The following is a 16,078-nucleotide window of genomic DNA, read 5'->3' as shown; positions in this document are numbered from 1 at the left end:
TTGGTTTCACTGGTAAAAATAAATAATTGAAATGGGTATATATTTGTTTTTTGTTAAGTTGCCTAATAATTATGCACAGTAATAGTCACCTGCACACACAGATATCCCCCTAAAATAGCTAAAACTAAAAACAAACTAAAAATTACTTCCAAAAATATTCAGCTTTGATATTAATGAGTTTTTTGGGTTCATTGAGAACATGGTTGTTGTTCAATAATAAAATTAATCCTCAAAAATACAACTTGCCTAATAATTCTGCACTCCCTGTATATATCTATATCAAGGGAATAGGTATATATAGTTATGGCAACGCACAGCAATGTAATTACACACACTATCCCACACTAATACGGTTCTGACTACGCTAACACAGTCCCAATTCCTCCCCGGTATCTAACTATAATACACATACATACACTTTACCAGAAGCCCACCCAATCCTGTCAATATACTATCCCTATGGGGAGTTACAAAGGGTAAATACAGACACCATGGCAGCTGGGGTAAACAAGGCAGCCGGAAGGGGTATCAGGGGTAATACCAGGGTAGCGGGGTATATGAGGGATTCTGGGGGAACACAGGGGGATTAGGTAACCAAGGGGAGCAGGGCTATAGAGGTACACTGTGCAGGGGATAGGGGAATCAGGGGAACCTGGGGATATAACAGGGGAGTATATAGATAGCAGGGGAGTATATATAGATAGATGGATAGTATATATAGATAGCAGGGGAGTATAATATTGTTGGTGGTATAGGGTAGGGTTAAATGCAGGGAATATCGTTGGTGGTATAGGGTAGGGTTAATGATACTTAATGCTCGTTGTCCAGGGGGTGCTCGTTTGTCCAGGGATGATCCTCTCCGGCTGGGGCTCCGTTCCCAAAAGTGCCTCAGCGTAGCGCCGCCGGACTATTTAAGTTTGGCGGCACTCGCTCCCGAGGCAGCACGTCCGGACGTGCACGTGCGCGCCACCGGCCAGAACACGTGGGCCGGCGCGGTGATATGACGTCACCGCGCCGGCTCGCGCATCCCGGTGCGCTCTTCCAGGCGGAGGGTTCCTTTGATCCTCCACCTGTAGCGCATCTGCATACCATGCGGTGCGATAATTATCACGCCGGAGGTGTGCAGATAACAGAGGGAGGGACGTTTGTTTCCCTCTCTCTGTTATGTTAACTATCCAACGGCTGGGGATAGTTAAATACCAAAAGGCATCGGATCTCTATTGATCCCATGCCTTTTGAGGTTACCAGAGGCTGGACATAATTGTCCAGCCATCTGGAGACCTTCTCATCCCCTGCAGGGATGCATGAGGAGGGGGGGGGCACGTCTTGTTCCTATATTATATGTGTATGGATGCTTGGGGCACATCCATACACATATATATACACATATAGTTATATTTATAAGTATATGCACATTCATGGATGTTTGGGGCACATCCATAAATATGCATACACACACACATAAGGGACAATAAGCCCATCCATATATATATATATATATATATATATATATAGAGATGTATGCATGTCAAGGAGGCCTACATACATCTCCATGTATATCCACTGGTCCCACCTGGACGGGCCCACAGTCAAGGGCCAATATACATGTATATATGTCAGGGCATATATACATATATATTTGAATATAGCACTTCCTTCAACATTTTCTGTCTTTCATAATGTAACCCAGACGGATCCGTTATGCTTTCCCATAAACTTCTATTAGGACGGAAAGCAAACTAAATGCTTTTTAAAGGCTTCCGTTTTGCATTCTGTCTGGGCATTCTGTTATTTTCCGTTATAACCATGTTATAGTGTGAACCCACCCTTAGGCCTCATGCACGCGACAGTATTTTTTCACAGTCCGCAAAACGGGGTTCCGTTGGTCCGTGATCCGTGACCGTTTTTTCGTCCGTGGGTCTTCCTTGATTTTTGGAGGATCCACGGACATCAAAAAAAAAGTCGTTTTGGTGTCTGCCTGGCCATGCGAAGCCAAACGGATCCGTCCTGAATTACAATGCAAGTCAAGGTGGACGGATCCGTTTGACGTTGACACAATATGGTGCAATTGCAAACGGATCCGTCCCCCATTGACTTTCAATGTAAAGTCAGGAGTTAATATACCATAGGATCTGAGTTTTCTCCAATCCGATGGTATATTTTAACTTGAAGCGTCCCCATCACCATGGGAACGCCTCTATGTTAGAATATACCATCGGATTTGAGTTAGATCGTGAAACTCAGACCCGACAGTATATTCTAACACAGAGGCGTTCCCATAGTGATGGGGACGCTTCAAGTTAGAATATCCTACAAACTGTGTACATGACTGCCCCCTGCTGCCTGGCAGCACCCGATCTCTTACAGGGGGCTGTGATCCAACACAATTAACCCCTCAGGTGCCGCACCTGAGGGGTTAATTGTGCATATCATAGCCCCCTGTAAGAGATCAGGTGCTGCCAGGCAGGAGGGGGCAGACCCCCCCCCCTCCCTCCCCTGTATTACATTCATTGGTGGTCAGTGCGGCCTCCCCTCTCCCCCCCTAATTAAAATCACGTTCCGAATCCCCCATCATTGGTGGCCAGTGCGGCCTCACATCTCCCCCCTCCCCTAATTAAAATCACGTTCCGAATCCCCATCATTGGTGGCCAGTGCGGCCTCACCTCTCCCCCCCCTAGTTAAAATCACGTTCCTAATGCCCCATCATTGGTGGCCAGTGCGGCCTCACATCTCCCCCCCTAGTTAAAATCATGTTCCCCCATCATTGGTGGCAGTGGAGAGTTCCGATCGGAGTCCAAGTTTAATCGCTGGGGCTCCGATCGGTAACCATGGCAACCAGGACGCTACTGCAGTCCTGGTTGCCATGGTTACTTAGCAATTTTTAGAAGCATTATACTTACCTGCGAGCTGCGATGTCTGTGACCGGCCGGGCGCTCCTCCTACTGGTAAGTGAAAGGTCTGTGCGGCGCCTAGCCTATAGCACAGACCTGTCACTTACCAGTAGGAGGAGCGCCCGGCCGGTCACAGACATCGCAGCTCACAGGTAAGTATAATGCTTCTAAAAATTGCTAAGTAACCATGGCAACCAGGACTGCAGTAGCATCCTGGTTGCCATGGTTACCGATCGGAGCCCCAGCGACTAGGGGTGGGGGAGATGTGAGGCCGCACTGGCCACCAATGAGGGGGGATTCGGAACATGATTTTCACAAAGTGAAAACTCATATCTGAAAAAGCTTTTATGCAGACGGATCTGCGATCCGTCTGTGTGAAAGTTGCCAACGGCCACGGATGCGGATGCCAATCTTGTGTGCATCCGTGTTTTTTCACAGACCCATTGACTTGAATGGGTCCGTGAACCGTTGTCCGTCAAAAAAATAGGACAGGTCATATTTTTTGGACGGACAGGAAACACGGATCACGGCCGCGGATGAACAACGGTGCATTTTCCGAGTTTTCAACGGACCCATTGAAAGTCAATGGGTCCGCTGAAAAACACGGAAAACGGAACAACGGCCACGGATGCACACAACGGTCGTGTGCATGAGACCTTATGGGGAGAAAAAAGCCAGAGGTGGATTTATCAGATAATGTCCCGTTTTCTATGATCTCGGAAAGCCTTTAAGTTCTGAATGGAAAATAAGGCAAATTCCTTAGTTTTATAACAGACTTTTTTTATGGACTATTCCAACATTAAGATTTCATTATCATTATTTGATTAAAAGTATCAGATTTATGATGAGGAGCCCAGTGGTATGAAAACATATAACTGAAAACAGCCTTACTTGTCTACATTATATTCTCCTATACCATTACTGTCAATTACCCCGAGATCACAGACACATCGCAGTGTAACAGGCACAAACTGGTCCCGAGAGGAACATATTGCAGGAATCCATGGATCATGTACAGGTTTAAGGCAGTGTAAGTGACTGATCTTGTGCTGAAATTAGTCATTTACACTATAATGGCAGAAATAAGCTCTTCTCATCGGGGCAAATTAGTGGTTGTGAATGATATCGGTAGAACAGTAAATATACCAAGTGGGATATTAACTGGGGTAAAGGCTGGATATTCACTGGGGTAAAGGCTGTTGTGCTGCATGGAAGTGGCAATTAATGATACAGACCCCAGCGTAATAAACAATCAAAGAGGGGTTATTCTTTTCTTTGTGTTTTAAATTTTTTACCTTTTAATAGTATACTTTTCTGTCAGTTTTGATGTAGTTTCTTGAGCTAAACACTGGGGAGACACAAAAGAGGAGACATATAAATACTTCCTTTCTACCTTTCCCTCAATTCTACTCTTTTAAGTTATTCCTGACTTGTGCTAAAAAAAAGAGCATCAGAAACTTCATATGTGGATCCAGCTCATTTTCGTTGCTGAATAAATGAGGCTGAATAGACACTTGTGCAGCTCCTAGTTTGGATGACCAGATGTCAGTAAATGGGGACGGGGTATTCCCAATTCAGACAATGGAATGCATATCGCTAGGATATGTCCCCATTGTCTGAAAAGTGCGGGTCCCACCAATATCTCGTAAAGGCAGCTGGCAAAGTCCAGGAGGGCACATTGTGCATGCATAGAAATTAATATTGTGCATGCGGCCCCATAGAAATAAATGGGGGGCAGCAGAAAATAGTCGAGTTCTGGCTCTGATATTTCCGTCGGCCCCATAGAAATGAATGGGAGCGGTGGCCACACAAGCGCTGTGTGCTCCCATTTACTTCTATGGGGAGAGCGCTTAGTGGGGGCCGGACACGGGGAAGCCCGGGGTCCTCCAGCCACCACCATCCTCACTCTGTTCTCGATATAGACAATGGGGGCATATCCTAGCGATATGCCCCATTGTCTCAGATGGGAATATCCCTTTAAGGCTAGGGCTACATTGCGACATTTGTTGCGTGACAAAAGGGGTACAACTACATTGCAACATTCATGTCACACCAGTGTTGCGCAACACTTATTGTAATCATAGTCTATGATGTGTCACTGTGACAAACAACATGCTGCAACGCAACAGTCACACAAAAATCCAACTGATGCTCGTTTTTGACCATGTCACCGTGTAGCCCTAGCCCTATGCACATAACCGTATCCATTTTGTGGTCTGCAAACTATGGATCTGCAAAATAGGTATACCGTCCATGTGCATGCCACAATTTCCTTACAGAAATAGTATTCTTCTCCGCAAAATGGACAAAATTAGGACATGTTCTATCATTTCCGGAATAGCCACACTGATGTGGACAGTTTACGGGTGACATGCAGAAAATACCGAATGGATGCAGACCCAAAATATGGTCGTGTGCATAAGGCTTTACAAGCAGACATCTGAGAAGACAAAACCAGTTTCTTAACCCATTGCTACATACATAACGCTAAATGATGACTATAGATACATGCTAGAAGGGGACCTGTTTCCTTTATTACTTATTAGTAAATGCCCCCAACATCTAAACTGTTTGTGGAGATAAATTAGATTTAATTTTACAAATCTGCTGCTTTACATTAAATTTTACATGTAAACTGCACCAAAAAAAGACACAAATCATTTAATAGCATCATGCAAAGATTGGCAATTTTTCTTGTCACTCATTGACTTGGAAAAGTGCCCATTGTCTACAAGGACTGGATGTGTTCTCCATGTTTTAGTCACGTTCTGACTGCCTGTAGCAGCCACTAGGAGAAGTTTAGAAGCTTAATCCATACAGATCATCACAATTGCTGTGTTTAGTAAAAGAGTTAATTTTTGATCTTTGCTTATAAACTTTCAAGTTTGATTCACCTTCTAGGCCAATTCCAGAAAGTAGTAGGCCATAGCACGCCATGCGCACACATCACACCTTACTAACGTGCAACGTAAAGAGTAAGCTCCTAAGATATCTTTTGACAGGTTTGTCTTTCTGCAATCCACTATTGTGGGCAATGGTCCACACAATAAGAGCTTACCGGGACCTTGACCAAAGCTAAGGGACTCTTTACTGTGTATGCTTGCAATCTTATGTACCTGCTGCTTCTTATCTGTATAAGGTTAGTTTCACACCTGCGCTGTGAATTCCGGCAGGCTGTTCCAGCAGAGAACAACCTGTTCGAATTCTCCGTGTCCAGCACTGCCAGATACAAATGAAGTGCCCGCCGGCACCATTGCGTTTAATGGGGTCCGACGGAGATCAGGCTACATTCCAGCAGACAGTGCAGAGAATCGGCGGGAAACAAACCGCTGCACGCTCCCGGCATTGTCTGCCAGAACAGCCTGCTGGAATTCATACCGGAGGGGTGAAACAAGCCTAAACCTTTTATCAATGTTGTACACTGTTTGTTGGGTTTACATTGCCTGATTGTTGGGCAGATTATCAGGGACAAACATTCCTACAAACACTAATTCCCAATAATCTGCCTGTCTAGATTAAAAGTCTCCGTTGGATCGTCATTGAATATTTTTCAAAAGGATCGGGAAACATGAAACATAGCGGTACATTTCTGACTGACCAGTCGCCTATAAGCAAAAGCCGCATTTCACAAAAATATACAGATTCTGTTTTATGCAAGCATTCGTGGCTGCAGCGTCTGTTCACAGCGTCTGACTGAGCCTCTTAAAGCAAGTTTAGAACAGATTCTACAAATAGAATTCTCTTATTGAGCATTGAAAAAATTAATTTAGTCAATTAGCAAGGGATAGCCAGGAATTCAAAGGCAATCCTTCATATTCATAATCGTCTCATTATCCTATTCTGAAGCGCCTTGATCCTTCATTACCTAGGTACAATATCCCGGGCTCCATTATCCAGTCAGTCCATGAATGCTGTATTAGAAATATGTTTTACATTTGTGTGGAGACTCATCTCTTGGGGGACAATTTGCAGGCCCTAAGACAAAGGACCTTTTTCTCTTCCGATTCCCTACTATGCCCTTTGAGTATAAAAGCACTAGTATTAATAAAATGAATAGAACTTGCTTTCACTGTTCAGCCATGTGTCTCATTTAGAAAAGGTTACTTCTTAAAAACAGAATGACAATATGCCACAGATACAGACGAATGCTAATATTTCCCAACTAAATTGGCAAACCGGGAGTCTTGAAAGTTTCTTAATGAGTAAGTATTAGTAGATTTATGCAAGAAAAAAAAACCTGAAACTGAACAAAAGACTATTACAAATTGGAACTAAAGAAGCAAAAATAATGAGGTAAAGAATATGTTCTCCAGCCTAATTGTATCATACCATGTGTGGCTGGGTACACTAATAAGATATGAGATAAAGAGTCACTACGTGGCAGCCAAGAGGGATAAAGGGAAATATTTGTAGAATTAAACAAACAAATCTCATACATTAGACCCAAAAGTGATGATTTATTACATGCATTTGTTAATGAGCATTTGATATGCCAGCTAAAGCTTGGCATAGCCCATCAGGGTAGGGTTCCCTGCACCGATATGCTATATATACAAATATTGGAAGAGAAAACATCCAGCTCCACGTCTAAGCAGGAGACACTTTTTATTGATGCGGTTAAAAATCTTCATACAGGATAGTTTCGTCAACGCGTTTCAGACCATATGACAATTTTGGTCCTTTCTCATGACTCAAATTTGGTCATGAGGAAGGACCAAAATTGTCATATGGTCTGAAACGCGTTGACGAAACTATCCTGTATGAAGATTTTTAACCGCATAAATAAAAAGTGTTTCCTGCTTAGACGTGGAGCTGGATGTTTTCTCTTCCAATATTTGTTCAACTGCAGCCAGGTGCGGTATCCTTGCTCGTCTAGCAGAGGAAGAGGTGAGAGCTGCCTTTACCATTACTGTTGATATGCTATACAGAGCCTTTAGCTGAGTGGAAGAGGCACAGGCAGGAGCTCTGCATAACACATTGCTGCTCCTTCTTATGCCCACTCGGCTCAGTTAAAGCCTGGAATAGCACAACAATGCAGGAGGCCCTTCTCCAATGTGTTATGCCAGGCTTTAGCTGGGCAGAGCAAGCACAGTCAGGAGCAGAAATGTGTGCTCCTGCCACTACCAAGCTCATTGCGTCTACAGTACTATGGAATTCATACGCCCATACACCGTCTACATGTCAGTGTACAGATTCCAAAGCACTACAGACACCTGGACTTAAGTTTCCAATATGGTCATTAAAGTTTTTTTTTCTGAGATTCTGAGAATACAGTAGGTCATCAATATCAGAATCTCAGAAAACCCTGTAACATAAATAAAGTACTGTATATTACAAAAATGAAGTATGGCCCATTTAGAATAGTTTAAAATAAAGTTAAATAAAAAGTTGGTTACCCTTTAAGGATATAAGCTTTTTTTAACACCAATAATCAGAAAAGGATTCTTAACCCTTTCATGACCAAGGGTCATTGATGCCCCAGTGTCCAGGTCAAAAATTACAAATCTGACATGCGTCACTTTATGTGGTAATAGCTTTAGAACACTTTTATTTATCCAAGCCATTCTGAGATTGTTTTCTTGTGACACATTGTACTGCATGATAGTCATAAATTTGAGTCAATATATTTCACCTTTATTTATGAAAAAGTCTCAAATTTACCAAAAAATTTCGAAAAATTTTCAATTTTCAAACTTTCAATTTCTCTTTTTTTAACCCCTTAAGGACTATTTCACTATAAGCCCTATTTCACCTTAAAGAGGACCTTTCACAACTGTAGAAACTAAAACCTAACTAGATCAGTGGGCAGAGCGGCGCCCAGGGGTCCCCCTGCACTTACTAGTATGTCTGGGCGCCGCTCCGTTCGCCCGGTATAGGCTCCGGTGTCTGCGCTCCCTCTGCTGTACTGGAGTGATTTCTTGTATGAGGCGTGTCCCTTGCTGCAGCGCTGGCCAATCGCAGCGCACAGCTCATAGCCTGGCTATGAGCTGTGCGCTGCGATTGGCCAGCGCTGCAGCAAGACACGCCTCATACAAAAAATCAGTCAGAGGGAGCGCAGACACCGGAGCCTATACCGGGCGAACGGAGCGGCGCCCAGACATACTAGTAAGTGCAGGGGGACCCCTGGGCGCCGCTCTGCCCACTGATCTAGTTAGGTTTTAGTTTCTACAGTTGTGAAAGGTCCTCTTTAAGGACCAGGCCATTTTTTGCAAATCTGACCACTGTCACTTTAAGTGCTGATAACTTTAAAATGCTTTGACTTATCCAGGCCATTCTGAGATTGTTTTGTCGTCACATATTGTACTTCATGACACTGGTAAAATGAAGTAAAAAAAAATCATTTTTATTTATAAAAAAATACCAAATTTACCAAAAAAAAAATTGAAATTGAAAATTTCCAAGTTTAAATTTCTCTACTTCTATAATACATAGTAATACCTCCAAAAATAGTTATAACTTTACATTCCCCATATGTCTACTTCATGTTTGGATCATTTTGGGAATGATATTTTATTTTTTGGGGATGTTACAAGGCTTAGAAGTTTAGAAGCAAATCTTGAAATTTTTCAGAAAGTTTCAAAAACCTAATTTTTAGGGACCAGTTCAGGTCTGAAGTCACTTTGCGAGGCTTACATAATAGGAACCACCCAAAAATGACCCCATTCTATAAACTACAGCCCTCAAGGTATTCAAAACTGATTTTACAAACTTTGTTAACCCTTTAGGTGTTCCACAAGAATTAATGGAAAATAGAGATACAATTTCAAAATTTCACTTTTTTGGCAGATTTTCCATTTTAATAATTTTTTTCCAGTTACAGAGCAAGGATTAACAGCCAAACCAAACTCAATATTTATGGCCCTGATTCTGTAGTTTACAGAAACACCCCATATGTGGTCGTAAACCACTGTACGGGCACACGGTAGGGCGCAGAAGGAAAGGAATGCCATACGGTTTTTGGAAGGCAGGTTTTGCTGGACTGGTTTTTTTTACACCCATGTCCCATTTGAAGCCCCCCTGATGCACCCCTAGAGTAGAAACTCCATAAAAGTGACCCCATCTAAGAAACTACACCCCTCAAGGTATTCAAAACTGATTTTACAAACGTCGTTAACCCTTTAGGTGTTCCACAAGAATTAAAGGAAAATAGAGATACAATTTCAAAATTGCACTTTTTTGGAAGATTTTCCATTTTAATAATTTTTTTTCAGTTACAAAGCAAGGGTTAACAGCCAAACCAAACTCAATATTTATGGCCCTGATTCTGTAGTTGACAGAAACACCCCATATGCGGTCATAAACCGCTATACGGGCACACGGCAGGGCGCAGAAGGAAAGGAATGCCATACGGTTTTTGGAAGGCAGATTTTGCTGGACAGTTTTTTTTTACACCATGTCCCATTTGAAGCCCCCCTGATGCACCCCTAGAGTAGAAACTCCAAAAAAGTGGCCCCATTTTAGAAACTACGGGATAGGGTGGCAGTATTGTTGGTACTAGTTTAGGGTACATATGATTTTTGGTTGCTCTATATTATACTTTTTGTGAGGCAAGATAACAAGAAATAGCTGTTTTGGCACCGTTATTTACAACATTTATCTGACAGGTTAGATCATGTGATATTTTTATAGACCAGGTTGTCACAGATGCAGCGATACCTAATATGCATACTTTTTATTTATTTATGTAAGTTCTACACAATGATTTCATTTTTGAAGCAAAAAAAATCATGTTTTAGTGTTTCCATAGTCTGAGAGCCATAATTTTTTTAGTTTTTGGGCGATTACCTTGGGAAGGGTATGATTTTTGCGGGATGAGATGACGGTTTTATTGGCACTATTTTGGGGTGCGTGTGACTTTTTGAATGCTTGCTATTACACTTTTTGTGATGTAAGGTGACAAAAAATGGTTTATTTAGCACAGTTTTTATTTTAAATTTTTTACGGTGTTCATCTGAGGGGTTAGGTCATGTGATATTTTTATAGAGCCGGTCGATTCAGATGTGGCGATACCTAATATGTATACTTTTTTTTTATGTATGTAATTTTTACACAATAATATAATTTTTGAAACAAAAAAAAAATCATGTTTTAGTTTCTCCATATTCTGAGAGCCATAGTTTTTTCAGTTTTTGGGCGATTATCTTAGGTAGGGTCTCATTTTTTGCGGGATTTTTGAAACAAAAAAAATTATGTTTTAGTGTCTCCATATTATGAGCCATAGTTTTTTTTATTTTTTGGGCGATTGTCTCAGGTAGGGGCTATTTGGGGAAAATGACGTTTTTGTTTATTTTTTACTTGAAACTTTTAATTTTTTGGGGGGAAAACTTTATTTTTTCAAAAAAAATTTCCACTTTATTTTTTGTCCTACTTTGGGACTTGAACTTTGGGGGGTATATTCCTTTACAATGCATTCCAATACTTCTGTCTTGGAATGCATTGGCTGTATGAGTAATACTGTGTGTATTACTCATACAGCTTCCGGGGCCTGTGATATCCAGGGGACTGGATCTCACAGGTTCTTCACCGGAAGGCAGCGCAGATGCCTCAGGAAGGCATCGCCCTGCCTTCCATGCCATCGGGTTCCCCTCACAGCCCCATGGGGACCCGATGGCACCACCGCCGCACCAGGTAAAAGCCGCAAACCGCAGGTCTGAATTGACCTGCGGTGTGCGGCGATCGCCGGCCTCGGGGGGGTCACAGGACCCCCCGCGCATTTAGCAGAGGTGCCTGCATTTAGCGGCGGTGATCGGAATAACACATGACGTACCGGTACGTCATGGGTCCTTAAGGACTCGGGAAACATGCCGTACCGGTACGCCATGTGTCCGTAAGGGGTTAAAACAGAAAGTGATACCTCATAAAATATTTATTAATTAACATTCCCCATATGTCTACTTTATGTTTAGAAGCAATTCTTAAAATTTTTAAGAAAATTTCCAAAACCCACTTTTTAAGGACCAGTTCATGTCTGAAGTCACTTTGTGAGGCTTACATAGTGGAAACCCCATAAATGACCCCATTGTAGAAACTACACCCCTCAAAACTGATTTTACAAACTTTGTTAACCCTTTAGGTGTGCCACAAGATTCTTCTGACAGGGTAGATCATGTGATATTTTTATCGAGCATGTTGTTACAGACACGGTGATACCTAATATGTACACTTTTTTTTATTTATTTCACTTTAACACAATAATTGCATATTTGAAATAAAAAAATGATGTTTTAGTGTTTACATGTTCTGAGAGCTATAGTTTTTTTTATTTTTTGAGCGATTTTCTTATGTAGGGTCCCATTTTTTGAGGGATGAGATGACGGTTTTATTGGTACCATATTGTTTGACATATGCCTTTTTGATCGCTTGGTGTTGCACTTTTTGTGATGTAAGGTGACAAAAATGGCTTTTTTGGCACTGTTTTTATCTTTTTTTTTTACGATGTTCACTTGAGAGGTTAGGTCATGTGATATTTTTATCTAGCATGTTGTTACGGATGCGGCGATACCTAATATGTACACTTTTTTTTATTTATTTCACTTTAACACAATAATAGCATATTTGAAATAAAAAAAAAATGATGTTTTAGTGTCTCCATGTTCTGAGAGCTATAGTTTAGTTATTTTTTTTGAGTGATTTTCTTATGTAGGGTCTCATTTTTGCAGGATGAGGTGACGGTTTTATTAGTACTATTTTGTTTGACATAGGCCTTTTTGATCTCTCGGTGTTGCACTTTTTGTGATGTAAGCTGACAAAAATGGTTTTTATGACACAGTATTTATTTTATTTTTTTATGGTGTTTATCAGACGGGGTCGATCATGTGATATATTTATAGAGACGGTAATTACGGACGCGGTAATACCTAATATGTGTAGTTTTTTGGGTTTTTTTTTCATTTTTTTAATAGGAAAAGGCAATTTATTTTTTTAATTTACATTTTTGTTTATTTTTATATTTTTACTTTTATTATTTTCACTTTTTTTTATCAAGTCTCACTTGGATCTTGAAGATCCAGTGGGGCTGATGGCTTGCAAAGTATAATACTATCAGATGTCCTGTAGATGGCAACACCGGATGCCTTTGCAAAGCCTCCGGTTGCAATGGCAACCACCAGGCGCTGCCATCACAGCGCGGCAGCCCCGATGGTTGTGAGAGGGAGCCTCCTCCCTCTATTAACCCCATGGATGCCGCTGCCGCGGCATCTAAGGGGTTAGGGCAGAATGTCAGCATACAGCTGACACTCGCTGCTGATAGAGGCGGCTCAGCAATGGAGCCGCCGCCATCAAATACAGCAGTGGGACAGGGGGCACAAATGGGGCAGCGCTGGAAAGGGGGGTATGGCCAGCATTCAGGGGGCACAGATGGGGGAAGGATGCATGGATGGAGGGGACCACATCAGGGGCAGGATACATGGATGGGGGGGAACCGCATCAGGGGCGGGCGGGGACAGATGGCGGAGGCAGGGCTCACGGGGGGGTTGGAGGCGCGCAGGGAGGCACAGATTGGGGGGCACCAGGACACATTACCTGATTTCAGGCTCTGATCTGCAGAGCGCAGATCAGAGCCTGGAACAGGCACTTTAACACTGCCGCAATCCGATTGGTTAGTCTACACAGGCTAACCAATCGGATCGATTGCCAACAAGGGACCACTCTGATTGGTCTCTTGTCGGCATTACTGAACTGTATGCTGTCCGTGACAGCAGCAGTGCATGGGCAGAAGCTTTAATCCAAGCGCTTTACAGCGCTTGGATTAAAGAGCTGCCATGACGTCTATACACGTGCTAGCTGCACGGGGTATGTGCAGCTAGCACGTATATAGCCGTATGGCAGTCGGGAAAGGGTTAAATATTAAAAGGAAATATCTATCAGAAAGAAGTAGTTTTTTTAATCACTATGCTTAGACTTTTTGGTTGTTTTTCTTTTTAATTTCAGCGGTACTATACCATTGGGGGGATAAAAACACAAAACACTTTCTATTTGTAGCAGTCAACACAAATTGTAACACCTCCTATATAGATTGGTAATCCATTTTTACTTTACTGAAGCTGTGAGGGAAAGATGTTATGTGCAAAGTAATCATTATTATAATAGTTGGTATAAAATTGAGAAACTGGTATGGCAGTTCTATTCTTCTCTTGATAGGCATTGATAAAGATGCCCATTAGATTGATTTAGTGTAATATGTGATGCTCTGATGATTTATACTCCCTCCCTCAGGCCAGTGTGATGGTCTTACTGAGAGAGTTAAGTCAGACTGTTGTCTGTGCTAAAAGCCCAAAAGAAAAGGATGTTAAAGAGCCAGGATAGCAATTACTACATGGAGTGACTTCAAAAAAATATGTCCAGTATACTATCCACTCATATTTTATTAAAAGAAAATACATAGAATAGTCACATATAGTCTGTTAATAAACATCTAAACTATGAAAAGTGTTGGGTACAATGAAAGAACTGCTACTTTGAAGTCCAAACACCAGGACCAGACTAGGAATGAGAATTCTACTTGATGATTAATAACCGCATTCTATACAGAAATACACACATTCATAAGGATAACAGAAGGTCTTCAAGCTCATGGTCTCTGGACCCCACTAGTGGGGTCCAGAGACCATAATACCTTTCGTGGGTACTACCTTTCGTGGGTTCGGACTAAGTTAAGTTACCAGGCTACATAGAGAGGCGCCCAGGGATCTCCCTGCACCTACTATTATTCCTGGGCGCCGCTCTGTTCGCCCGCTGTGCCCCAGTTACAGTCTCCTGCTCCGTATGCTAATTACTACTATCGGAGCGATGGGGAGGAGACATCAGCTTCTCTCCTGGGCGTTCCTTCACGTCTATAACCTCTTTGGTCCACTTCTTTCTGTGTGCTCAGACCTTAATAACAGCCACAAGTTCGGGTACCTCAAATGCCCTAAACAGGGCTCTAATGCTTTTAGCATTTTTTAGGCTTCCCAGATGATGCAACAAAATCTCTGCTCTTTCAAATTGGCCACTAGTGCCACTACAAATGCATACTGTGAATCTGTATTTATGTTAGCTCTCTGCCTTTTTTTCCATTGTACACGCTGTACACGTAATTGCTTTTAGCTCCACTTCCTGTGCTGAACATCCAGCATTAAGCGGTTCTTGCAATAGTAAGTCAGCAATAGAAATGGGGGTGTCTACTACATTATAAAATTCTTTCATTTCAAGTTTCATGAGTTGTAAACAGTCATGATAGTCATCTTAATGGTCAAAAGACAGAAATTCTATTAGTTATGGGTTGCTCCCATGGTTCAACCCATCCCTCTACAATCTTCTGATTCCTCCCTATCCTTCTTATATTGTCTTTCTTTTTCCTCATCCCCCTCTTGTGGACCTAGCTACAACAAAGTACTGTACATCAGAACTGAACTCTTGACAGTGATGTGAAAGGGGGCACAATAGCTACCTCATACTTGGTTAGCCTGGCTGCTGATAGGTCTTTGGTTCTGGCTTGCTGTGATAAAGTGGCAGACTTGTATTATTAAAGTATGGTCAAGTACAAAGTTAGACACTTTATTCCTCAATGCTGTTGATGCAACCTCTTGACTAAGTGGATAGATATTGGTTTTGGGTTTTGGCCTTCTATTTCTTATCATTTTGTAACTGCTCTATTGCTCGAAGTATTGGAAGCATAGCTTCCATGGTCATTGTCCCAGCCTCGGGTCTGGTTCAGTATAATTCCTCTTTTAGTCCTGTGTTTTGGCCATTCATAAATGTAGTCCTAAGAACCCACAAATATTTATCTCCAGTTATTTTAAACTCTTGGTCCAAATGTTGTTTTATCATACCATCACAGTATGGCCTCCTGCACACGAACGTATTTTTTTGCGGTCCGCAAAAACGGGTCCCGTTTTTCCGTGATTCGTGACCGTTTTTTCGTCCGTGGGTCTTCCTTGATTTTTGGAGGATCCACGGACATGAAAAAAAAGTCGTTTTGGTGTCCGCCTGGCCGTGCGGAGCCAAACGGATCCGTCCTGAATTACAATGCAAGTCAATGGGGACGGATCCGTTTGGCGTTGACACAATATGGTGCCATTTCAAACGGATCCGTCCCCATTGACTTTCAATGTAAAGTCTGGAGTCCCTTTTATACCATCGGATCGGAGTTTTCTCCAATCCGATGGTATATTTTAACTTGAAGCGTCCCCATCACCATGGGAACGCCT

This window comes from Bufo bufo, chromosome 5 (genome assembly GCF_905171765.1).
Source record: "Bufo bufo chromosome 5, aBufBuf1.1, whole genome shotgun sequence".
In the NCBI taxonomy this organism is placed as follows: domain Eukaryota; kingdom Metazoa; phylum Chordata; class Amphibia; order Anura; family Bufonidae; genus Bufo; species Bufo bufo.
Note: the sequence above shows the minus strand (reverse complement) of the source record.